Genomic DNA, 27,762 nt, shown 5'->3' on the forward strand with positions numbered 1-27,762 from the left:
TTTAAAAAGCTAAAGAAAAATGCATTTTATGAAATATCTTGTACAGATTTCGAAATTGTTTTGCACTAAGATAAATTTGCCTTTTAATTCCACTTTCCCCAAACTTTTTGAAGTACTTTCATATATAAATACATATTACATATTTATATAATAGGTGCATACATGCATACTTGTTACCTAAATATGTGTTCAATTTACAGATATATTCTAACCTAATCTGTACAACAATCCTGTAAACCAGGCTTTATATACGCGTCTTCCAGGCTCCGGTGAGAAAACCTAGCGTGCCACAAACAGCCCTAATGCACATCAGCAGCAACTACAGCCTAGTTAGGACAATCCCCAATAATCCCTACCAGGCCTACCCCAAGCTCCAGTTCCTGTACGTGCCATCGTGTCTAAGAATCTAATCCAGCTCATCTTGAAACCCATCTGACACTTGTACACACCCATGGTTGCTGCTGCTTAGCTCAGCCTGACCCACCCCCTCACCAGGCCACACAATTGCCAACAGGTACTGTTGCCTCGTCCAGAACAGCCCACTCCAGCCCTGGCTCTCATGTTCGCTAGGGGAACGTTCAGCCCAGCAGAAGAGTGCCCATAATTCCCCTAGACGCCACTCCCAGCCCTGGATCTCACACTTGCAGAGGTTACCACAGTCCAGCCTAACATGACTTACAGCCAGTTCCAGCACTTGCCAGTCAATACTAAAGCCTAGCCCAGCTGGTCCACACTTGTTCTGGTTCTTGCACGTGCCAGCATATGTGGTGGCCTAACCTACTCTGGCCCTCTCCTAAATTCAGCTCATATAGAGGCAGACAGGAGTTGCAGCCCTGCCAAGTCTGATCCATCCCCAGTCCCAGCTCTCATACCAATAAGTGAAAGCAGTGGCCTAGCAGGAAGACCCTATCAGGCTTGCCCCAGCGCCAGACATTGCATGTGCCAATGGGTGCTATGGCCCAATTTGACATGGCCTGTCTCACCTCGGCATTTGCTAGTAAGTGTTACAGCCTGGCTCCACTCAGCCTGCCCCCAATGCCAGCTTATGCTGGCAAATAATTCACCCTAACCCTGCTTGATAACCCTTCAACTCCCAGCCCTCATGTGAACTGATGAGTGTTGTGACCCAACCCAGCCCAGCCTGCACCCTGTCCTGGTTCTCACACCTGCTAGTTGGTACTGTGGGCTCGGCTATGCCAGCCCACTCCCAGAAACCCAGTCCATAGGTACTACAGCCTGATCTGGCCTGAGCTGCTCCCAGCTTCATCTCTCATGCTCATGAATAGGGGCTGCAGCCTAATAGAATTCCCCAAGTTAGGGAAGCTCTCAGCCAGCTCTCAGCCCCAAATCTCACATCCACTTATGGTGCTTGACTCAGCCTGACATGGGCCACCTCCAGTCCTGACATTCACTGGTGGGTGCTCCATCCTTGGCCAACCAGCCTATACCCATTTTGGCTCTCAGTTAGAGGTGCTACAGCCCAACCCCACCTGGGCCACCCCTACACCAGGAGCTCATGTGAACTGTATAATCAAAGTAAGTTTGTAAAGTATACTCTTTGGAGGAAAGGGGGGGAAATGTACATGCCAGACACAAAGAAAAGGATAGGAAATTGAGATTCCTCTCTGGAGCACTCCACCAAGACGTATGTATGCGTGTCAAAGTGCATGTCAGGTGTGTCAAAGTGCAATAGCCAATACCAAATGCTGGTGTCACTCCCATTTTAGGCTGTGGAGCACCTTTTATTGTGTAGCTACTGAGAAACAAGGTTGTCTCTGCCATAGTTTGAATACAGTTGTCCCTTCTGAAGCTTGTTGGCACTAAGTTCTCATTATGCAATACTAAAGAAATGGGACCAGGGTGTTGGCTTTAAGAAAGGGTTAGGAACGGGGCCCTCAATGAAAGAAACCATTGATTCCTGCTCTCTGTGTCTTCATGGATTAATGGGTTGTCTTGGGAGTAGGTCAGCTCTATCCTATGTATACGCCCCTGGTGCAGGCAGAAGGCTATTCCCAGATGCAACCTTTCAACCTTGGATCAGAGCTGTGAGCCAAAATAAACCTGTGTCCTATGGACTTTCCCAATCCATGGTACTGTGTTAATAGCAATGGAAAAATGAATTAACAGTCTCCAAGAAAAACAGACATTGAAACAGGAATGTGTAGAAACTACAGAGTGTCAGGCCATTGTGGCTTTCCATACTATTGATGTCTCTTGTCACACCATATTACAGACTCTACTGTATTCACCCCCTAGATCCCTATATTAAAGTCCTAACCCCAGAATTTCAGATTGCTACTATATTTGGATACGGGTTCTTTACCAAAGCTTTGGCTCTGGAATAAGGACGTGCATGCAAGTTCAGTTTCAGCTGTGATAGTAGGTCTTTAGTGTTCCCAGAAGAGTGAAGGTCTCTGGGCACCCCTGTGTGGTTGTGAGGTCCTCCAACATCTTACAGTAGTCTTTGCTTTAAGTTACCAGGTAGACATGCCACCTGCCCTTGGCAACGCAGCTGCCCATGCAGTAGGGCTTCCTATTTGAGATACCCCAACTTAGAAGCACACAGATGCCTGGGACTGGAGATACGGTGAGAACTGGCATATAGATGTATATTCTCTGGAAGCAAAAAAATTAACAAGTCCAGAAGAACTTTGTCACCCTCCCTAATTGGTTCCTGTGCAAAGCAGGGATGCTTTCTGCCTGGAAACCTTTGTAACTCTCAGCGCTCAGGTATCCAGCCCGCCCCATGCCCCTTCTTCTCACACACACCTCTCCCCTGGGGCTTGCTCTGCCTTGGATGGCCGCCAAACTCCCACCCAACTACCAATTAAATATGTCTTATAAAGCCTGTGCCTGCTGGAGAGAGCCCTCACTTGCCAAGGGGCTTAAATCACTTGACATGTGCATGCCAATTTTCCCCTCCATATCACTTTGACTGATTAGCCTTTTCTTTGTCCTTTTTTAAAGAAAATGACTGCAACTCATTATTTTTAAAGAAGCCTTGATGGGATTTGGCCCAGGCACAAAACAATATTTCAACCGAAGAGCACAGACTCTTCCAAAGGACAAAAGGCAGAGCCACCTCCAAGCACATAAACCAAGGCTGATTCATTAGCCCAATGTGCCGAGCATCGCGCTGTGTGTCCCAGCTCCTCTCCATCAGTACAGAAATCCAGAGGGCCCAGTGGTCTTGTGTGTTCACGCATCTTAGCCACCTAAGTGTGTTCCACACTAAGATCCTTAAAAAAAAAACATGCAAAAGAAGTCCATGGAAAGTGCACACAGAAGAAAAAGTGCACACCATGGGTTTCGAAAGTTTTACAACAAAACGGACTTATCTTTTAATCCTATTTTCTCACAAATTTTATGTAGTTTCTTTACCTAGCAAAGGACAAAAACCTAATACTGCCAAGTCCTACCTTAAGTCACCTCTCTGAAAACCCCTCCTTTTTTTTCAACCGGGAAGTATTTGAATAACAAGAGATTGGAAATGATTAAAGAAAAAAACAAAGATTTTGAATAATGAGAAAGTGCCCAAGTAACATTTAGTCTACAAATTATTCCTGTTTCTACAGATTTTTTTAAAGATTTATTTTTATTATTTTTTTTTATTGGAAAGGCGGATATACAGAGAGGAGAGACAGAGAGGAAGATCTTCCGTCCAATGATTCACTCCCCAAGTGAGCGCAACGGCCCGATGCTATGCCGATCCGAAGCCAGGAGCCTCTTCCGGGTCTCCCACGCGGGTGCAGGGTCCCAAAGCTTTGGGTCATCCTCGATTGCTTTCCAGGGCCACAGGCAAGGAGCTGGATGGGAAGCGTGGCCGCCGGGATAAGAACCGGTGCCCATATGGGATCCCGGGTGTGCAAGGCAAGGACCTTAACCACTGCGCCACCGCGCCGGGCCCTCTACAGATTTTTTTAAAGATTCATTTATTTATTGGAAAGTCAGATATACAGAGAGAAGGAGAGACAGAGAGGAAGATCTTCTGACCGATGATTCGTTCCCCCAGTGAGCACAACAGCCCATGCTATGCTGATCCGAAGCCAGGATCCAGGAACTTCTTCCATGTATCCCACACGGGTGCAGGGTCCCAAAGCTTTGGGCCATCCTGGACTGCTTTCCCAGGCCACAAGCAGGGAGCTGGATGGGAAGTGGAGCTGTCGGGATTAGAACCGGTGCCCATATGGGATCCCGGCGCATTCAAGGCAAGGACTTTAGCCGCTAGGCCACGCCGCCGGGCCCAATTATTCCTGTTTCAATAAGCAACTAGGTCATTGAGTTTAGAACCCCCTCACAGATGAATAATTAAGTGCTTGTTTTTAAGGTCATTCACAAGCAGAAAAGCATTTTCTGTTGAAGAAGTGATTCCAAATCCTGGTCAGAGCTCTATGAATCTAGACAAGAAGAAATAGGAAAACAGCAATTATAGAAGTTTCAAAGATGTACAGGATCTAGGAAGCAAAGAATATTTAAACACACACACAACAGAGGAGAGAGAGAAGATGATTTAGCTTGAATACAGTTGCCAACAATAAATAAACAAATATATAAAAGAAAAAGGATTGTCATGGGACTGCATTGTGACACTGTTTTAAGTCATTGCTTACAATGTATACATCCCATATTTGAGTGCAAGTTTGTGTCCCAGCCACCCTACTTTTGATTCAACTCCCTACTAACACATCTAAGAAAGCAGTAGAAGATGGCTCAAGAAGATGCATACATGGGTCCCTACCACTCATGTCGGGGATCTGGATGGAGTTTCAGGCCCCTGCACTGGGCTGGCCCAGCCCTGGATCTTGGGACCATCTAGGGAATGAAGCCGTGGATAGAAGATCTCTCTCTCTCTCTCTTTCTCTCCTCCCCATCCCCCACCCTTTTAAATAAAAAGAATGGATCAAAGATGTAACAGTAGAGATTTCAAGAAATGTTATGAGTCATGAAGACTCTACCCTCACGGAAGAATTAATATCCTCTCTTGATACTAAGTTACTCTTGAGGAAGGGAGAGAATCTGGGCTTTTGTGGAATTGGATGTGTTCCCTAGGCAACAGGTGGCTGTCCATGAAGCCACACCTCCTATTCTGCCTCTTCTGCACCTGCTCTCTTGTCTGTTTTATCACAGCCTGTGCAGGTGCCACACTGTGCTCTAAGATATTCCAGGCTCCAGCACAGTGAATCTTTGCTTTCCCAACGATACATGCTTAGGTGTTCTGTTATAGTAACGGAAACTAAGCTATGACACCGAACCTTGTACAACTGGAATCACACACTGATAACTCCCTTTGTTTTAACAGCCCCAAAGGCAGTCAGATGTAGACCAACGGATGACAGACATAGAAATATGTGGGTGGAAGGCAGAGAAACAGGACACTGAGGAAAGGAGGTATGACCAGTCCTAAACCAATCAAGGAGAAAATGCTACCATGTCAGAGGGAGCCAGTAAATGCACTCATCAGCACGATGAGCCTACCCACTCTAGGGTTCAGCAGAAGATGGCCCAAGTATCTGGAACCCTGCCATCCATGTCAGATACCCAGATGAGGTTCTCTGATCTCCTAGCTCAGTCACCCTGGCCATTGAGGTCATTTGGGTAGTAAATCAGGTCATGGAAGATCTCTCTATCTCTCTCAATATTCCCCTCTTTCTGCCTTTGAAACAAATAAATCTTCAAAATAAAATTGGAAGAATTCTCACATGAACTGTGTTCTAATTTGAGTTCAGAAAAAAAAAAAAAAACTGGATCTATCAGAATCTTCCTTTAATGGGTTTCAATGTCTGCCTGATTCATCTCCATTTGTCAGCTCAATTTATCACCCTGCCAGGCTCAGGAATGCAACTGTTGTCACAGGGAGCTCCAAGTTAAACCACATCCAGATCTGCATTGGATTCAGAGCCCAGCCATAGGTGGACTAAATTGTTGTTACTTAACTTTTTTAATCTCTATTCTCTAATGTGTCAACTGGATCAGACACTAATGTGAGGAATTTCAAAAAGTTTACAGAAGGAAGACACATGCTATAAAAGGTATTCGAATTAAATTTTCCATAAATTAAAAAAAAAGATTTATTTATTTTCATTAGGAAGGAAGGTCTTCAGAGAGGAGAGAGAAAGATCCTCCATCACTGGTTCATTCCCCAAATGGCACAATGGCCGGAGCTGAACTGATCCAAAGCTAGGAGGTAGGAGCTTTTTCCAGGTCTCCCATGTGGGTGCAGGGGCAAAGCTGGGCCATCCTCCACTGCTTTCCCAGGCCATTAGCAGGGAGCTGGATGGGAATTAGTGTGGCTGGACATGAAGTAGTGCCTCTATGGATTGCTGGTGTAATGTCAACAGTTTGGACAATTGTGCTCAGAGGAGGAGAAAGATGGGTGCCCAGTAATGAACTGAATTGAATTTATGTGTTATACTAATTAAGCAGATTTCCCAGAATTTGTTATGTGATGTTTTCTGCCTATTCAAATTGGCAACTAAAATTCCTTGATGGTTTGTGATGTGATGAAGTCTTCCGTTACCTGGTTTACTACCCAAATGGCCACAATGGGCAGAATGACTGAGCTAGGAGATCAGAGAACCCCATCTGGGTATCTCACATGGATGACAGGGTTCCAGATACTTGGGCCATCTTCCGCTGCATTCCCAGGTACCTCAGAGAAAAAAAAGTATATCAATAAAAAGTTGACTTTGAAAAACAAAAAGAAATCTACACACAGATTTGAATATCTCCCATGATAGATTCCTGTCCTAGCGCTGGGACTAAATCTGCCTCAGCATTTGTGCTGGAGCTTGGCATAATAGCACATCAATTCACTATAAAGACTACTCACCTACACTTAGTACATCTCCCTTGGGTCTCAGTAAGCATGACATTAAGCTTGGACACAAAAAAGACTTACCTTTTAAGAAACAAAATTAACAGAAATGACAACCAAAAAAGATTTTCAATTTCTAGTTGACAAAAAACACATAAATGAAACCTAAAAAGGAAACAACAGCCTGTAAGAAAATGTTTACAAAGTAAACAAAGGCTTCAATCTTTAATATGGAAAGAAATCCTACAAATCAATACTTTGAAATTCATAACTATATGTAAATAACAAGATTATAAATGAGAAACTCGGAAGTGTAAAAGCAAAGGGGAAAAGTCGGAAGTAAAGGTGTTTAGTAGGCGAAAAAAATGCAAGCTAAGATGTTTCTCAATGTAGCAAACACTGTCAAGGCTGGTATCCAGAAATGAATCCCTTCTTACTGTATTGGTGGCACTGTAAATCAATAGTCCTCATGAAAAGTAAATTCACAATTCAAAACCTGTCCTTCTGTTGTGTTCCATGATATACAGCGTGAAGTTCTAGAAAAATAAAAGCAGTATATGTACATTAAAACATAAGCAGCAAAAAGTCTCTGAAATATTATTTATCCTGGCAATGTTATAATGAACTGAGTATCAATCAATAGTTGATACAAAATAAGCCTAAGAGAACCCTAAACTATGAATCTATTCACTTTATGAAGTACTCTACGTGTGTTCATAAGCCTATATCATATAGTGGGAGAAAGTAAGTGGTAAAACAACATAACAGTTGATACACCTTTTTGGAAAACATGTATATTTATGGAAATTTGCATAAGCACTCCAAGAAGTCCTGGAATAACACATCCTAAGCTGTTAATAGTGTTTGTGTCTGGAACTAGAAATAGAATAAAGAAGAAAAATGCTTCCTTTTAGCTCTATACATATCTTGAACTGTTCAAATGGGTTGAAGTACATATATACTGCTTTTGGAACATCAAAAAAGCAAGGAAGATTTTTTTTTAATTCTGTTAAATCCTTTTTTTAACTATCCTTCCATTCATTGCAGAACTAAACTAAATGGGTAAGAGAAAGAAGAAGGAAGGAGAGATTATAAGAGAGAGAGACTGAAGGTAGGCAGTGGAACACTCTGGCATGGGACATACCTAGGAACTTTATCCCCAGTTTCTTCTGCTCCTGGCACTGAACACTCAGAGAGGGCACTTTGCTAACTGACTGCTTGACCAACTCTCACTAAAGGCCTCAGAGTCTGGTCTTGATCACTCAAAGCATTCACTCAGTATGCAGTGTATTCACCTTTGCAATAAATATGAGAGGGGGAAGATTAGATTATGTGCCATGGGCTCAACCTTTCAGAAGCCTACAACCTCAGTAAGGGAACCAAAGTGAAACACATAAAACACATACATGGCAACACCCATCTATTCAAAATAATAACCCAGGGCCCTACCCAATAGCTAGTAGCGAAATCCTCCCCTTGCATGCACCAGCATCCCTTATGGGCACTGGTTCCTGTCCCAGCTGCTCCACTTCCCATCCAGCTCCCTACTTGTGGCCTGGGAAAGCCATCAAGGTTGGCCCAAGGACTTGGGACCTTACATCCAAGCAGGAGACCCAGAAAAAGCTCCTGGTTCCTAGCTTTGGATCAGCTCAGTTCCAGCCCTAGCAGCCACTTGGGGAGTTAACCAGCAGATGGAACATCTTCTCTCTGTATATCTGCCTTTCCAATAAAAATAAATACATTTTTAAAAAGTACTGGGTCTTAAAGCCACCACATGGCCGCTGGGGGGCCCCTGGGATGGTGGTGTCTCATGCCTGGATCTCACACCGTGGCTACGATGCGCGCATGGGGAGCTGCCACTTCATGGACTACCCTTCTTTGGGGGGGGGGGGTCTCAGAGCTTTGTGTAGCGGGTCCGGGCTGTCCCACTGCTCTCCCGGGGGGCTTGAGCTGGGGACAGGACCAGGGGGGTTGGTCTTCCAGCTGCAGCATGGCAGCTGGGGAGCTCCAGGACTGTGGCATCTCATGCCTGATCTCACACAGCGGCTACCATGCCTGCATAGGGAGCTGCCATCAGGCCTGCCAGAGCCGCCCGTCCAGGGAGCTCCAGGATTTTGGTTCTTTGATTGCTGCTTAGATAGCTCCATGCTGAACACTCAGGGCTTTGGGGACGTGAATCAACCCTAAAGATTCCCAATGACAGTAAATCTTCCTCAGATGAACCTGTTACTAATATGGTCTCAACCCATGTGTTTTGAAAAATTGTAAAACCTAATATACTTTCAAAACCTTGTGCTACTTAGAAGTGGGGCTGGAGAGCAAAGAAATCTTCCATCTCCTTTGAATGTGTGAGGAAGCCACATAGTGTAACCTATCAGGAACATAATAGGTCACTTATAGACAATAGATTCAAAACAGCATTAGACAATAGTAAAACTACAAAGACATACAGGGGGAATCAAGGGCAATACTGACAACCTATTAACAGGAGGTCATATGCACAGAGTGGGTCGGGGGGGGGTGCAGAGTGGAGCAGGGGGACAGGAGGAGGCTTATATCCCAACCCTGGAGACTCCCAGATCCCTACCAAGGACTATCAGTATGGGCACCAAGGACTACATCCCAACTGCCAAAGAGACCACGGAGAACTGGAATGCTTTCGGAGGCCAAGAACTCAGAGGACATCCTCCCCGCCACTTTGGACCTACCACATGGGATGGAAGAAGCCCAAATCCTTCCTCGTAGGATTCAAGGTCATCGGAACTACAGCCAGGAACCCTGAGCGATCCTCAGAATCAGAAGAACATGAAACTCCCTTCGGGACTAGGGAGAGGAGCTTTCTCTGGTCCTTACTTAGTTCCTACTTTAGGCCCCCACCCTCTCTGCAATGGCCATCAGGGTCGCTCCAGAGCCCCACCCCCCCCAAACACACACACACACACACACACACACACACTCACACACACACACACACACGAATTAGAATAGATAGACAGAGAACAACAAGGAAAGCTTGGTTAGCATGGACTCACACACACCTTACTAGGTAGGACACAAAGATTAAGTACTCCTCACCAAGGTATTGAAAAATTCTCCGCACACCCCTCCTAAAACTGTTTTGCACCTCAATTGTTGAAATGTCATTGAAGTAGTCACAGGAGGTTGTTAAGAACTTGCACTTAATTTTAACATATTGTTTACTCAATACTATGTCAATTAATTCCATAACGTTATATATTGTTGCTGATGTTATGTTGGGGCTTTTAATTGATCGGGATTTTACTCTGTTGGCTCTACCTTCAGACCAGAGAAGATCTCCCCAAGGAGCCATTGAACTTATCTGGACAATAAGATGCTGGACTCTATGCTTGGTATATGCTTGAAATGAAGGAATCTCAACTGAACTTGAACTGTGGTTACACAACAAGGAGGAGGAATCCACCAAGAGGGGAGGGTTAGGGGAGGAGTTGGGGGAATCCCAGTGCCTATAAAACTGTGTCACATAATACAAAGTAATTAATAAAAAAGTAATAATACTAAGCCACTGGCATTACATCTCTAGGCCTTAATGATGTGATGCAGACTGCACATTGTGAAGTTCTGAACTAGCACACTCTTTGATTTAAAGCAGAAAAATGTAGTACCAGAAAATTACATTTCCATAAGTCTTAGAGACAATCTGAGGCAAGTTTCCAAGGCAGACGGATGCAGATGATCAGAAGCTAGAACCCTGGAGAAGGATGGGGGCAGGCAGTTCCCATTAAGTTAATGACCAATTAATATTGACCCAGCTGCAGACTCTAGTGTTCAGCAATATTAAAGGCAGCTCTTTGAACAAGAGTCCTTTTTTCTGTAATTCACAGCTATCAGAGATCATTTAAATCCCTATATATTTCCCCAAAGTGAGGTCTTTAATAGGCAGCATAAACACTAGGGTTAGAACACACTGAGGCCTGACTTAGACCTGTGGTGTCAGGGCACAGCCCACATCAGGGTCTAGAAGGGAAGCTTAAGTGAACACCATGGAGAACCACATACAAAGGAAGAGTGGAAGAGAAGGAAGGAAAGAGAGGGTGGAGAGGGAGAGTGGAAGATGAGAAAGTTGGGAGGAAGGCTGAAGGGAACAGAGAGAAAGGAAATGACACATGATGAGAATGAGAGAGAGATTAAACATATACCACCAAGGCCAAAAATACAATAATCAAAATCTCAGTTTGTTACTTAAAATGGTTTCTTTCTAATCAAATTAAGCTTCATCATAAAGGGACCTTTTAAATCTCACATGTCAAACTTAAAGAAAAAACCTGAGTTACTCAGAATTCAAACATAGTTCTTATTATCTCAATAGAGTTTATATTTATTTTCTAATTTATTTTTCTCCTTTTACAATAGATTCAGGTACCATACATTGCATGGACTGATTTTTTCTGTTCCTGTGAGGCAGTTTCATTAGCCTTACTGTTTTCCAAGACTAATAAAACCAAAGGTGTGGGAGCCAGGTCAGTAGCCTAGTGACAGAAATCCTTGCCTTGAACGTGCCAGGATCCCACATGTGCACTGATTCTAATCCCGGCAGCTCTGCTTCCCATCCAGCTCCCTGCTTGTGGCCTGGGAAAGCAGTCGAGGACAACCCAAAACCTTGGGACCCTGCACCCACATGAGAGACCCAGAAAAAGGTCCTGGCTCCTGGCTTTGGATTGGCTCAGCTCCAGCCATGGTGGCCACTTGGGGAGTGAATCATCCAATGGAAGATCTTCCTCTCTGTCTTTTGTTCTCTCTGTATATCTGACTTTCCAATAAAAAAATCTAAAAAAAAAAAAAAAATGGTGTGATGATCTTTCCTTTGGGGTAGGGTCCTGTTATAGAAACATAAATCCAAAATAATCCTTAAGGAAAGGACATGAACATTACAAAAAAAAGGGTCACACTTCTATTGAAGCAAATATAACCTGAAAGGTCAAAGGTTTTATGAGCTCATCAGCATCAATAAAAATATATGAATTTTTGAAGTCTCTTCTTAAGTAGGAAGAAAATGGATAGCATAATAAGTTAGATAAAATTCAGATCCCTTCTTGTATTCTACATGTAATCTTAAAAAAAAAGCTATAAACTTCAAGACCTTAAATTCATAAGAAAATGCTATCTAATTTGTCTTCTTGAATAATAATCTGCATTTGTACTAAGACATAAAGAAAGCTTGGCGATCCCAAAACTCGATAAGTACACAACAACAACACACAAAAGCTACAGGCCAATGTCCTTGAAGAACATAGATGCAAAAATCATCAACAAAACATTAACTGAAATCCAATAGCACATTAAAAGGATTATTCACACGAGATGCAAAAATAATTAGATACACATATCAATTAACATGATACATCGCATTGGAAGAATAGAGGACAAAACCAGAAGAGACCAACATCATAAGAGACAGTGAAAAAGCACCTGATAGAATTCAACATCCCCTTAAGATAAAATTTCTCAACAGATTAGGTTTAGAAGCACAGTACCTTCTCATAATAAAATCATATTATGAAGTCCATAGCTGACATCACGAAACGGCAGAAGCTGAAAGCATTCTAAGATCCTGAACAAGACAGGAATGTCATTTGCACCACTGTCATTTTACAGTATATTTGAAGTCCTAGCCAGAGTGGTCAGACAAGAGGAAGAAACAAAACACCAAAAATGAAAAGGAGAAAGTCTGATTGTCATGTTTGCAGACAACACACTCGTGTGTATATGCATGTCTTGTTCACAATTGACTCAAGACTTACAACTAGTAAAGGAATTCAGTAATATTGCAGGATACAAGTCAACACAGAAAAACCAGCAGTATTTCTGTACTTCTCTCCAAATTATATGAACAGTAAATCCCAAAGAAAACTTTCCAATGGCTACAAAAAGGAAAACAGTAGCAAATAAATATGTCCAATGAGGTAAAAGATCAGCACATTGAAAACTATTTAAAAATTTTTTTAAAAAGGCAAGAAGTGGCAGGCGAGAATTCTACCACTGAACCACCAATGCAGCGCCTATAAAACTGTACTACATAATACAATGTAAGCAACAATAAAAAAAAAATGGGTTTAAAAAAAAAGGCAAGAAGTGGCAAAAGATATCCAGTGTTTACAAATTAGGAGAATATTGTTGCCATTTGTATGCTGCCCAAAGTTACCTGAGGATTCAAGGTAATCCTATCAAAATGCCGAAGAAGTTCTTCAAAAAGTTAGAGAAGAACTAAAATTCATGTAGAACCACAAAAATCTCTGAATGGCAAAACAATGTTGGGGGGGGCGGTAGAACAAAGCATATCAAAAGAACATCACATATATCAGGTTCATAATTACATACTTTTCATGAGTCAAACAAGAAGTAAAGCAAATTAAACGACTTACCCCAAACTATAACACACCGAAAGAAGCAGCTCCAGGAGTCTATAATAGTGTATTACGTAGATACAAATAATCATTTCATAGGATGAAATCATAAGATATGTACCATTTTAAAATATTTAATGTGAAGCTGGCACTGTGGCATACCACAATAAGCTGCAACCTGCAATGCCAGCATGCCATATGATGCTGGTTCATGCCCCAACTGCTCCTCCTCTGATGTGCTGCCGTGCTAATGCATCAAAAAGGCAGCAGAAGTCGGTCCAGGAACTTGGAACCCTGCTCTCACACAGGAAACCCAGAAGAACGTCCTAGCTTCAGTTTGCCCTAACCCTGGCCATTGTAGCTATCCTGGGAGAGAAGCAGCAGACAGAAAGTCTCTGTGCATCTCTCCCTTCCTATATGTAACTCTGAATTTCAAATAAATATTTTCTAAAAAATAAAATGAATTGCCACCACCAGTTTCAATTAGTGGGACATATTTTATTTTGTGGGTCAATTTCCCACTTAAAAAAAAATGCATGAGGCTATCTTCCGCTTGCTTCCGCATCTCCTCCTCTTCCAAACTTTTTCTTTTATTTTTACTTTATGCTGTTTTTATTTTGTCAGAGTTAAAGACATTTGGATAAGCCATTTATTTCTTCCTGTATCTAATTTGAGTGGATTCCATGCTCACAACAGGTCTTCTTAACTCCTTTCTGGGTTCCTTACTTCTTTCTTTCCCATATTAAGTTTTTACTGCAAAAAAAAAAAAATTTTTTTTTGGAAAAAAAAATTAGAAGTTTTTCCATTTTATACAAATATTGCAACGTAATACAGGTCAATGTATTTATGTATTGGAGGCATGTCAGGAAAAACATAATCTGTTTAGGCACCTCCAACTTTAAAATGCTGGAGACAGATTTTGGGGTGGACTTAATATGCCTCCGAGGAAATGATGCAGACAACTCCAGGGATTGACTGCTGAGACAGGATTGAGATTGTAAATCAGAGGAGATGTCAGCCACATCCAATTTCTCTAGAAATGTCCAATTAGGCAGCCAATGCCTCTGTAAGAGGGGTCTAGGAGACTGATGCTGTATATTAATCATCTGGAGACAGGCACGGCTACTGCTTAGAGTGATTTGTCTCCTCATGCCATTTCTGTTTGGATAATTAAAAGTTCCACTCATCTTTCTCCCTCCATCTTCCATTCCAAATCTAATTCATGGCAGCCCCTCCCCCGTCACCTTCCTAAGTCTAATTATTTCTTCCAGAGGCAGTTTAAAGACTCTTTTCCATTCCACTCTCCAAAATACAGAAATGTACCCACGAAACGCTTACTTGACTAAATGGCCTCATGAAATTATTTCGTAACTATGAATGTTACTCCAATAAAGTCAGTGTTTTCATTATCTACAACAAAAGCAGGAAAAGAGATTTAAGACCTAAAACTTGGGCCAGCAGACTTTGCTGCAAAGGGATAATCAGTGATGATTTTTAACTTTGTAGGCCATACAGTGTTGCAGTAATTCACCTGTCATTGACAGCAATGTAAGGGTCAACACGGGAAATCTGGAAATGGAGAAACACAGCAATGCTTTAGTAGAAATAAAGAAATAAATACATAAATAAAAGTGCACCTACGCCAGAATTAACAGCAATTCTACTCAGACCCACCCAGAAAAAAGAATTCTTAACTCATTTCATGAGACCAGCAAGGATGTAATATACAGAACACATAAACAACACTTTCAACAATGAAAGCCCAAGTAAAAAAGCAGGACAAGAAGCTGAACTGATAATGTCTCCAAAGAAAAATATTCAAGTGACATGCAAGCACATGAGAGGATGCTTCATGTCATGTGCCAGCAAGGAAACACAATCAAAACCACAATGAGACATCACTCCACACTCACCAAGCGGGCAGGGAATATGACAAAACTAACAAAGAAGCGGAATGATCAGAACCCTTGTGCATTGCCAATAGGAATGGAAATTACAGCTGCCACAGAAAATAGTTTGGGCATTCCTCAGAAAGTTAAGTGTACAGCTTGCTAATTCTTGCAATATCTCTAAATGCAAAAGAATCGTTCTCCAATGGAACAAATAGCCCAAGGATCTGGAGCTGTAACTGATGCTCAAGATACTCCTATTTTAAGGTGTTGTAGTGACAAGGGGCCGCCTTCTGAGTGCTCAGCTTAATTGCAAGCCAAATAGTGAACAACACTGTGATTTCATATGACCAGAGATTCGATGGAGAATTGACTTCACGCAGCACTTGAAATGTGGTGTGTGTTTGTGTGTTTGTGTGTGTGTGTGTGTGTGTGTATGCATGTGCACACACCTGAAAGTTCTGGAATTGTCCTCACTGAACTGGTGCATTGAGCAAGCAATGCACAGAGAAATCAAATCTTTGCAACTAAGTCATAAGTTTCCATAAACTAAGGTTTAAATGAAAACAGAACCAAAATATAAACTTCCAGAAAGCCTCTGCTTTTCCTGAAAGCAGACACAGACACATTCCAGAGTGTTGACTGGTCCGGAATGCTTGTGGTTCATTGTCAGTCACCAAATGTGATGAGGCTGGTCCCAGGGGTCTTCAGAGACCTTAGTCACAGAGACAAGCCATTGGTGAGCACATCAGGTGCCTACTTTCCTCCTAAATAGCACTTTCTCGCACCAAGGTCCCTGGCCGCACTCTGGTCCAGTTTCTTGGCTCTTGTACTCCCTCATTCCCCTCACCCACTCAAAAACCCTGTTCTTATACCTCTTAATCCCTCCTAAAGTCAACCAGGGCTGGCCACTCCCACCTTTGCTGCTGGCTAAGCTTTGTAGGATCACCTCCTATCTGGATTCTTACAAAAGCCCCCTTACTATTCTTTCTCGCTGCAAAGCTTTGCCCACTCCAATGTGTGTTCCTTATACAAGTTCAACACACTTTCTGTAGCACAAATTTACGATTTATCTGACACTGGTTAAGAACTCAAACTTCGGGGTAGGCATTTGACATAGTGGATAAAGCCACTGCTTACAACATCAGAGTATCCTACATGGGTACCAGTTCATGTCTCATCTGCTCCTTTTCCAATCCAGCTCCCTAGTGGTAGCCTTGGAAACAGTCTAAGTAGATGGACTTCTGCTACCCACATGTGAGACAAGAAACTCCTGGCTTCTAGCTTCAGAGTGGTTCAATCCCAGCTCTTGTACCCATCTGGAGAGTAAATCAGTTGGTGGATAAACTCGCTCTTTCTGTCTCTCCTTCTCCCATCGTAACACTGATCTTCCAATAAATGAATACTTTTAAAAATAATAAATAACTCAGACTTCATATCAGAATGCCCAAATCCAATTCCACACTTCATTGCTCAACAGCTCTGTGACTTTGGACGAGTTCCTTCTTTTCGGGAGTTGAGTTGTGACATAATTTGGAAATACAGTCTTTAAGGAAGTATTAAGTTAAAATGAAGTCATTAGTGTGGACTCTAATCCAAGAAGACTGTTGCCCTTATAAAGACAGGTAATTAGGACACTGTATTATTTGAAAGGCAGAGAGAAGTATCTACCAGCTACTATTCACATCTTAAATGTTACAGCAGCTAGGTCTAGGCAAGCTCAAAGTCTGGAACTGGGAAACAAATGTGAGTCCCCCACATGAGTCGCAGGGACCCAGTCACTCCAGCCATCACCTGCTGCCTCCCAGGTACACATCAGCAGAAATCAGAGCCAGGACCTAAATGCAGACATTATAACATAGGATGAAGTGCCACACAGACCTTAGTTGCTGTGCCAAACACCTCTCCCTGGTGACAGCCTTCCTGTAGTGGCATTGGGCAAGGTTAGGGAAGAGGGACAAACTCATGCCTTTATTAGGAACCCACCACCATGATAACCCAATCCTGCTAAAACAACATTGAGTACCTCTCAAAGGTCCACTCTCAACACTGCTGAGTTGAGGGTTAAGTTTGCAATATAGGAGCGCAGAGAGACAACCCAACCATCTCATGTCCCTCTTCCTAGTTGCCTTTTCCACTCATATCGCTGTCCCCATCTTCAAATCAATTATTGAGACCAGATCTCATCTCTACAAAGCGTCTTTTTCTGCCCACTTCTGAAATCAGTACCCACCAGATATAGCTTTAGTTTTATTATACCATCAACACTGCATCACTGCTTGTGCCTTGTTGGACTTTCCTCATGAGCCCTGTTTTTCTGCAGGAACTGTGTACCTCACTTATTGCTAGAACCCAACATATATCATAACTAAACCCCTAAAGTGTTTGTTGAGTGCATGAGTGATTCTATCCTGTCTCGTCAGCTGTGCTTTCCATAGGCTCCTTGCCTTCCTCCTTTCCCCAGCATGCTCCAGAACAGCCTAATAAAGCATGACTCTGCATGCCCAGGTACCCAAACTCAAGGCTAAGTTTCTATGAGATAACTGAGGAAGAGTTAGAGGGGGGAAATGTGTTCTATTAACAACAGAAACCCCTGCACACAAACACTACATCTCTGTGAGCTTCAAAGAAATGAGGGCAAGTTCTTTTGAAAAAGAATATGCTGCTCAGTGACTCTAAGGAATTTGTTATTTACAAGCACGCTCCTGACATTCGGGCCATCAGGCATTTTTCTCAAGTGAAATGCCAAGAATGTGCCTGTGAGCAATACATACCTCTCCTTAGGAGGCCTCCTAATGAGGAAGGTGCGCCCCATTCCCTCTACAGGGCTCACAAGACTCACAGGGCCCCAGGCCACTGCCTGCAGCCTTCAGAACACAGACCCAGAGTTCAGTCTGCACTCAGCCGGTCCCTCACATAGATGCTCAAAGCTGAATCTTATAACCACCACCCCTCCAAAATTGCATGATGTTACTTCTTTGCCTCTAGCCCTTATGTTGGAGACCTGGAAGAAACATAGTTTTTGGTTTCAGCTTGACCCAGCCATGGCTATTGAGGACATTTGGGAAGTAAACCAATGGATAAAAGATCTCTTTCTGTCTCTTTAATAAATAAATAAGTAAATTTTGGTTTTTCATTAAAGAAAAACATTGATTTATTCGACAGAGTTACAGAGAAAGAGGAAGAAACACATACATACCGAGAGAGAGAGAAAATTCCATTCTCTGGTTCACTCTCCAAGTGGCCAAAACAAACAAGGTTAGGCCAGGCCAAAGCAAGCAGCCAGGAACTTCTTGTAGGTCTCCTATGTGGATGCAAGTGCCCTAACACTTGAGTCATCTTGTACTGTTTCCCAGACCATGAGCAGAGAGCTGGATCAGAAGTGGAGCAACCAGGACAATCATTTGTGCAATTTGGGATATGTTGCAATGATGTGTAATAATTAATTATATAAATATGTATAATGGTTAGCATATGCTAATATGCTGTGCCATGATGTTAGTTTTTTTAATTCAGTTATCATGAATTTTGGAATGACAGATATTTCTATTTTTGCCTTAGCTGCCAAGAATTTGAAGATCACATCAAGCACCCAGTTCCAATGGTTCCCAATGATTATACTAGCCAGCGTTGTAGGTCCATTTTCTTTCCTATCTTCAATAGGACATCGAGCTGTCAATTTTTTCTCTCATTCTCAGTGCAATGGTGTAAGATGGGATCCAGGCCTTGAAGCTGGATTGCTTGGGCTTGAATCAAAGCTGTGCCTTTCACTGGTCATGCAACTTTAGGGTTGTTAATTAACCTCACTGTGGCTCAGTCTCCATATCTGGGAAGTGAGGCCAGGTAAATAAATTAACACACATAAATAAAACACACATACAAGCATTTAAATATAACAGTCATGTGCTTCATGGCATTTGGGTCATCAACCACATTTGTACATCACTGGTCTCTTAAGATTACATTGACTAATGGAATCCTAAATACTTTGTTTGTATAAGTATATCCCATAATGTTTATAGAATCACATTTTCTGATGACAAGTTTTGCAGAACATACTCCATTATTAACTGCTGTGTAACTCTTAAGGTGAAAAGGAAAAATAGAGAGATAAAATAGTACCTGGTACAAACTAAACAGCTGACATAATCTGTTAAATCTGGCACTTAGTAATACAAGTGATTTTGGAATCCTTTGGAATATTGTTAAGGTTATATTCATATAATAAGATATATACTTGCTATTACTAGTTTTAACTTGTAATTTTTCTTTTTGATAAGATTCTGTACAAATTTAATCGGGGACTCATATCACACACACACACACACACACACACACACACACACACACACACACACAGAGTGTTTACCTTGGAAGCAGGATCTAAGTTCACCAGACAACCACAAGTGCTTTTATTTTACCATGTTTGAATAATTTAAATCTCAGAAGTGATTTGTGGTTTAACTAACCACCTGAAGAGAATGTGTCCCGAATCTTAACTTTATTGGAGGGGTAGCACCATGTGTTAAACGTGGCTGGCACATCAGGTCACTCTGGCAGAAGGCTACCAGTCCTTACATCTGTCCCAGGAGCTGCTTTGCAAAACTACCTGCCTGACAATTTAAAAAAAAATCAAAACATCCACTGACAAATGAAAATGTGGGCTTTGTGTGTGTGTGTGTGCTTGCACATGCGCTCTAGAAGTGCGTAACTGAAATCTTATTTTGCAAGAAACATGCTATCTATTCCTGGGGTTCTTGTCTAGACAGACAGAGATGAATGTAATCGGTCCAGTTCCCACTCAGAGACCTGAGAAACCTGGAGGACAACAGCAGCAGGTAAAACAGTAATCACCTCATCTGGACAGGAAGCAAGCAGTAAAAACTGGCTGCCCAGGGTGATACTTAACTTCAAGCCATATTACTCATGGATTCCAGAACACTTAAGTTCATGATGTATCTACCAGTGACAGAAACATAGAAGAGAAGAACAAACCGATTCTCTACTTTTAAATAGCCTAGTTTGTATTTTCAGAGAAAACACTTGGAGCTTGCCACAATCACAAAACCATCTGTTATTCCACTTTCTTATATTTGCATAAATCTGAGCATTATGTCAGAAAGGATTAATACTTTTCACACTATTTCAGCACTCTAAGCATATACTTTTGTTTACATCACTTTTGCTATCACTATTGATCCAGTATAGGTTTTGCATTGAGTTCCAACCTGTGACAGAAATGATAGTACTTTCAGAAGTAAAGCACATCAAGATTTGGCAAAACTTAAGATTTAGTATTTAATATGTTGTGCTTCAAAACCCTCCTCTATCATAATGTGAACCTCTCAGTCCTGGTGACTCCACTTGTAACCCAGCTCCCTGTTAACTTGTCTGGGAAAGCAGTGGAAGACAGCCTAGGTGCTGTCATGCAGGAAACTCAAACTGTGCAGACTTGTCCAGCATGTACTGGGATAGGGGGAATGACATTTAAGGTGAGCCTTGAAGGCTCAATAATGAATGAGATTGAAAGTCTTGGCTCAGGATTCAAGGCAAAGAGATTAATAGTTAGAAGTAGAAAAGAAGTCATAAAATTCTGAATCTGGAAATAAGGTTGGCCTGTTTGCTGGACATTGGGAAATCAGACTGGAGTTTGAGCCTTTGTAAAGGAAAGGTTAGAAGAAGCAGAGGCTCTGACATGTCGGCACTGGGACACATACTGGACTATTTTTTTTTTTTGTCACACTGCATGCCATTTAACTAACTGAAGACCTCAAATAATGTAAATCCTGTTTCTCCACTCTGTGTTTGGAAAGCCATCTTTGCGAGTATAATCTTGTATCGTGAATTGAGCATCATGAAACAAAAAATAAATGTGTATGCATTTATACTTTGTTGTTTTCCAAAGTATCTAGATGATGGTTTGCAGAGAAAGATGTGTGATGAAAGAACAAAATGAGAATTGTATAAGAATAACAAGAAAGAAAAAGCATAATGTGACTTATTAAGTGGAGCCTGATATAAGCTTAGTACTAATTATAGGTCACATGAGGCCATAAATTTGTCTTCTAGCAGCACACAGAGAGAAACATCATGGCCCCAGGAACATGGTCATTGAATCTGTCATAGTCACATGTATCGTTAAAACCATTACAAACACTTGGAGTCATCCATGTCCAACCCTATCATTTCAAGACATGTCAGACAGGGTCCAGGGCTTGTGGGTGTGGCCATAGAGCCAGTTAAGGCAGAGCAGAAGTCAGCTCTTCGAAGTGTGGAAACTGCTTCAGCAGGAGATTAAGACTCAGAAGCAAAGCCATGAATAGAGGGGTTGGGAACTTCCAAGGGTTTGGAGCTTCCTTTCAGAGCAGTCAGATTTCTTCTGTGCAAACCGCCATTCACTGAGATGTGAATTAAAGGGTATTCTGAGTTCCTAATTAGATTTCCTTAATTGTTGTTGCCGCACTCAACTACAAACCCTGAAAGAATGTCTGAGATCCAGTACAGGCTTGATGACATGGTATGTTTGTTGTCTGCAGAGGTATTTACAAAAGTTCTTGGAAAAATGCAATTGAAAGATCAGGCACATTTTCCATGAATGTTCTGAAGAAAGTGCATTTGGCCTCATGATAAACTCTGGCTCCTGGATTCACCAATCCCCAGCGAGCCCACAGACAAAACTTTGCCCTGGCATTTTGGCACAGGCCTTTTCTGTTTGTTTGGGGGTTTATTTATTCTAGAGAGTGTGGTAACCACATATTCTCACCCTGGTGGAGAAATGTGTTTTCACTAAAACTATCATTTTACTGCTTTGAGTCTCCCCCATTCATAACAACATGGTGAGTCTACAGGAAAGTCTTCATTATGTAACTTGCTGTTGTAATGAGGGAAGAAAGAAGTACTATGTAAGCATTGGCCATTCAGTGCTAAGATGCTTGCTTGATTCAGTGATACAGCTGTGATACCCAATGTATATAATAACAAAAAAGAAAGGGACCATCATACCCAAGATATTTAAGTGAAAACTACAAAGGATCACCTGGGAAGGACACCCAAGATATTTTGTGAGAGTTTTGGAAGGTTGAATCCTCCAAATTCTGATTTTCTTATTTTTAACATTTTGATTAATATGCAATAATTATATACACTCTTGGAATACAGTGTGATGTGCTATCTCAACACATGTGTAGTTCCTTGCTTTTTTTTCTTAAATTGTTTTATTGCTTAAAGTTTTATGAACACTTAATATTTGTGCATTATTATGCAGGTCAGGGGAATATTGCGACACACACAGAACAGAAACAAATCAAGCCAGGCAGCTGGTCTTTCCATTTCCTCCTCATTCCTTTGTCTTGCAAGTCTTTGTGGGCCTCTCTTCCACTTCTTCACAAGACATGTGCAAACTATTATGAACTGCAGTCATTTCACTACACTATGGCACATCAGCACGATCACTTATATCTGATATGGGTTTAGTTCCTCTTGTCCGATTCCCCTTAAACTCTCTCCTTTTACCAAACCTTCTAATTCTTTGTGATCAAAATTCTACCTTCACATTAGCATTTTTGTTTTAACTTCTGCGTGTGAGAGAAAGCATGTGGTACTTGTCTTCCTAACATATACTCATAAGGTCAGCTTAGAGCTTGGGAATACCAATGTAGTTTATGTTCATGTCTTATATCTTCACAACATGGGCAACAACCAGATGTGCTGCTTCTCCCTCTCCAGATGCCTATAGGTCAAGTACATGCTTTCCTGAAGGCCCTATATAATTGAGGTCCAAAGGGATTTGAAAGCTATTTAGTCCATGCTCATGGATCTAGGTGCTCTTCATGGGTCCTAGCTTGCCGCAGCTCTCCTCATTGGAATCCACCTTCCTTCAAACTGCTCCAACACCAGACACAAAGACCATTAAACCAGCTTTCCAAACTATAAGCAGGCCAAATCCTGACCATTCCCAAGTGGTTCTGCCCCTCTGATTTAAACTTCACTAAGATGGGAGAATCAAGATGGCAGAATAGGGTAAGGACACATTTAAAAGGATGGAGAAACATTTAATCAGGATGAAGCAGAGAAGACACATTCCAGGAAATAGGAGAGGAAAGAACAACAGAAGAGGGGTACCACCTGGAGACTGACAAACACAGGAAAGCAGCGGACACAACAGTATGGTGTTGCAGTGACTGATGCTCCAGCAGCATTCAGCTAATGGCGATCTGAACTCCACCAGCAAGCAGGTGGGAAGGGACTTTAACTGGGAGCTTAGGCAGTGAACCCAGACAAAGAACTCTCCATCCTGCTGGTCTGTTTGATTTGACCAGGAGCAGGGACAGAGCAGCAGATCACAGATGGGCAGTGTGAGAACAGGGTGGATTTCACAGCCCAGTCAACCCCCTAGAGCCGAATTGGGTGCCATTTTGCATAAGGAGGCAAAGGGAAAGAAATGAGCATAAACTCAGCTCGGAGTGAACTCGTTTTTGACTCAGTTAATTGCAGCAACGCAGCATTCTACAAGTTCTACCCAAGACAGGTCTGGGTAGCCCTCAGATCTGATGGCCAGCGGATAAGCAACTCTAGTAGTGGCATGTCAGCCACCATTTTGTACACTGTGGCAAAAGCTTTAGGACTGCATGGGACAACAATGAACTGTGCATGTGCTGAGCTCATGAGAACTCCCTGAATTCTGGGGATTGTACTGGTCCCACAGGAAAATAATACCGACTTTGGCATCATACGGGTCAAAACAGGTCCATGTGGCACCCAGACCAACAGGTTCTGGCAAGATCAGTGCCACCAACAACCTAGCAATATAGGACACCTGGTGTCTCTCTAATCCTGGGACCTACTCCAACTGGAAGTGGGAGAAAGGTTACAAGACAACATTGCAGCCTCAGCATGGTATCACAGGAGGTGGAGATTTATGAGCCAGAAGTTGGGGCTACTGAGTTCTTTGTGGAAATCTAACATAAGAACCCAGACCTGACACTTGCTGAAGAGAGTGGCACAATTGACTACAAGCAAAGAGTTCTGTACCACCTACAATAAGTAAGATCAAACTGTAGACCTGTGGGTGACAAAGCTTAGAAACCTGCCCCAAGGAGAAGATTCTGCTAACCAGAAGTACAGTGACCAAGAGCAAAAGAAGAGACAAAGGCACATGAATATTACTGAAAACTCCCCTGCAAAGGAGCAAAACCATATGTCAACCTCAGAGTTAACTGAGAAAGACATCGAGAAAATGGGGGACACAGGATTCAGAAAACTCATTTTAAAGCTTCTGGTCAACAATGAGAAGCTCATGCAAGAGTTCAAGTAATTTAAGGAACATTTTACACAAGCAATAGCAGCAATAAAGCAAATCAAGGCTGATATATCAGAAATTAAGAACACAGTAGAACAAATTAAAAGTACAGTGGAGAGTCTCCAAAATAGAATAAAGCAAGCAGAAGAAAGAATCTCAGAATTGGAAGATATCTCTTGTCACCAGGGGGAAGCAAACAAAAAGCTGGAAGCAGAGCTGAAATAAAGTATTCAAGAATTGAAAGAAACGGGCCCAGCGCGGTGGCGCAAGTGGTTAAAGGTCCTCGCCTTGCACCCCCGGGATCCCATATGGGCGCCGGTTCTAATCCCGGCAGCCCCGCTTCCCTTCCAGCTCCCTGCTTGTGGCCTGGGAAAGCAGTCGAGGACGGCCCAAAGCTTTGGGAACCTGCACCCGCATGGGAGACCCGGAAGAGGCTCCTGGCTTCGGATCGGCATAGTATCGGCCCGTTGCGCTCACTTGGGGAGTGAATCATCGGACGGAAGATCTTCCTCTCTGTCTCTCCTCTCTGTATATCCGCCTTTCCAATGAAAAAAATAATAAAAATAAATCTTTAAAAAAAAAAAAAAAAAGAATTGAAAGAAACTATTAAGTGGCCTAATATAAGAGTTGTGGGAGTCCCAGAAGGTGCAGAAAGAGAAGCTGGTTTTACAAATATATTTAAGGAAATGATAAGGGAAAATTTCCCTAATTTGGAGAAAGAATTGGGAAACAAGATCCAGGACGGGCACAGAACTCACAACAAGGTTGATCAAAAATGATCTTCACCAAGACACATGATCGTTAAGTTCTCTTCAGCTGAACATAAGGAAAAGATCTTTAAATGTGCACATGAAAAAAAAATCAATTGATATAGAAAGGAATGCCAATTAAACTCACAAGGAGATCTCTCACAGGAAACTCTACAGGCCAGAAAAGAATGGAGTGACATATTCCAGATTCTAACAGAAAAAAAAAAAAATGTCAGACTAGGATAACATACCCAGCAAAGCTTTCTTTTGTCTTTGATATGAAATAAAATTCTTCCAAAGTAAAGAAAAGTTAAAGAATTTGCCTCTTCCAAACCTGTTCTACAAATGATACTTAAAGATATTCTCTTGACAAAGGCAAATGGGAAGAACATCCCAGTAAAAGACAACAGAAGACTAAACCAATGAACAACCCAGTTCTAAAATGACCAAACCAAAGTACCACCCATACATATTAACCCTGAATGTAAATGGCATAAGCTCAATCAAATGTCATAGACAGTACACTGGATTAAAAAATAAAACCCATCTATTTGTGGTCTAGAAGAGACACATTTCACCAGCCAAAATCAGCGGAAACTATATAGCATGGGTTTTGATGTTTTCAGTTAGTTTCATCTCTTAAAAACGCTTTCTTCTGGTTAAATTCTTTAGTGACTCGTAGATCATACAGTAGCAGCATTTTCTGCAAGAAGGTTCTTGATTTTCATTTCTTCAGCTACATGTTAGTCATTTAGTAACATGCTATTTAACTTCTTGGTGTGGTTAATTTCTTTTTTCTTCCTGATGTTGATTTTGTTTTGTGGCTTTTCGTTTAAAGAGATGTATAGTAGCTGTGTAATGGAGACTGTCATATCTAGTAAGATGTTATTTAACTTCATGGCATTGTAAATTTCTATTTTCCTTCCTATTGATTTTATATTATGATTTTTGGTTTGAGGGGATATACAGTAGCTGTGAAATGGAAACTAACATATCCAGAGGTGAGAATGCAATGCAGTATGCATCTCTACTTCCAGACAAAGATGGACTTCAATGAAACTGTTTACTACATCTTGGCCATAGGATTCTGGACTCTCTGCCATTGTCCATGCCCACAATGATGGACATATGACTGTGTATGAAGAACTATACTTCAGTAATGATATAGAGAAACTAGGTGTTGCGGGGGGGAAGGGTGAGGGAGGAATTGGGGCTGGGATAAGGGAAATACCAGGAGCCTATGGAACTGTATCATTAATTAATTAATTAATTCTGGCTCATATAAAAAATAAACTTTACTAAGATGGAGGTTAAAGAGTTGATGGAAAATGGAATTAAGGGACAAATTCAATTGTTTCTAACTTGATGCATAAACAAACTATAATAAGCTCTTTCAAGTGTCAATCATAAGCTGTCAACCGTGTTCAGGTAAGACAGATGGAAGCTGCAATGTCAGGCTGCCTCTCCCACCCTTCCATCTTCCATGTGTCCCCTCCATGTCTGTGGCTGTGCTTTCTACTGTTGATGGGGCTGAGCAAAGCATTCAGAACTACATTTGTGACCTTACTTTAGAACAACAAATCAGGCCAATTAAGATTTGCGAAACAAGAATTTATGCTTTTGTCTTTTACAGAGTAAAGAAGTAAATCCAACCTCTCATTTTCTTGAAGAAACATAAAAGTAATTGAAGTGACAGTTCAAATCCCAGAACTCTTTTTCATGTTATTTTTCACTTCAACCTTATAAATTTTCTATTTTAGTATGTTTCAACAGACGCTGTGCACTGCTTCAGCAGGACATGTATGTAATTTTCAAGTGAGTGCAAAGAAAGCTTTCATTTATAAATGTCTTAAACTGATTGTATTGCATCACCTTTGCATGTTTAAGAAATCAATAGCATCTAATTTGCAAGGATGCCAAACCAGTTTGGACATCTACTATTGCTAGAATATGTATCTACAGCCTACTTTACACCCAGATATTGTTGAGCTGTTTCAGAAGACTTTGACTTTCTCTCTTTTTGGAATTTCCTGTTTTTAAAAGCCATTCCTCAGACTCTGTGGCTTTGGGCCATCTCAATCTGTTCAAACCCCCTACAGACATTGTAAGGCAAAAACTCCATTTAAACAAGTCTTTCTTGATATATGTAGAAAGACTGAGTGAGTGGCGAGATTAAAGATCTTGACCCATTACTGGAACAACTGGGCAATATTTTCATATGAGCTAATGAGGAGTAGTTTGAGTAGCCCTCTAGAGTTGAATTCATTTCTAATTGAAAAGCAAGCAGTTGTACATTGGGGGAGGGAACAGACAGCAAATGCTAGAATGAACCACCCAGCAGCTTTGTGACTGACAAGTGCTCTGTGAACCGAAGCTTGCAGACTTGTCTGGCTCTTGAGCTGAAATTCAAATGAAACATTGATAATTCCCTACTAAGCCAAAGCCAGCCACAGAAAATCTTTGAAATGAAGAGTTTCAGTCTGGGTTTATTCTTTCTGAAAACCAAGAATGAAAGAAAGCTAGCCTGTGAAAGTAACATGATTTCTACCTATATTCCTTATAGAAGCACATTTTACTTAAATAACTTGGTGATTAGCTTTAAAAAAAAAAAAAAGAAAAGAAAAGAGGT

The sequence above is a fragment of the Ochotona curzoniae genome, unplaced genomic scaffold (genome assembly GCF_017591425.1).
Source record: "Ochotona curzoniae isolate NIBS_2020 unplaced genomic scaffold, NIBS_Ocur_1.0 scaffold_3208, whole genome shotgun sequence".
In the NCBI taxonomy this organism is placed as follows: domain Eukaryota; kingdom Metazoa; phylum Chordata; class Mammalia; order Lagomorpha; family Ochotonidae; genus Ochotona; species Ochotona curzoniae.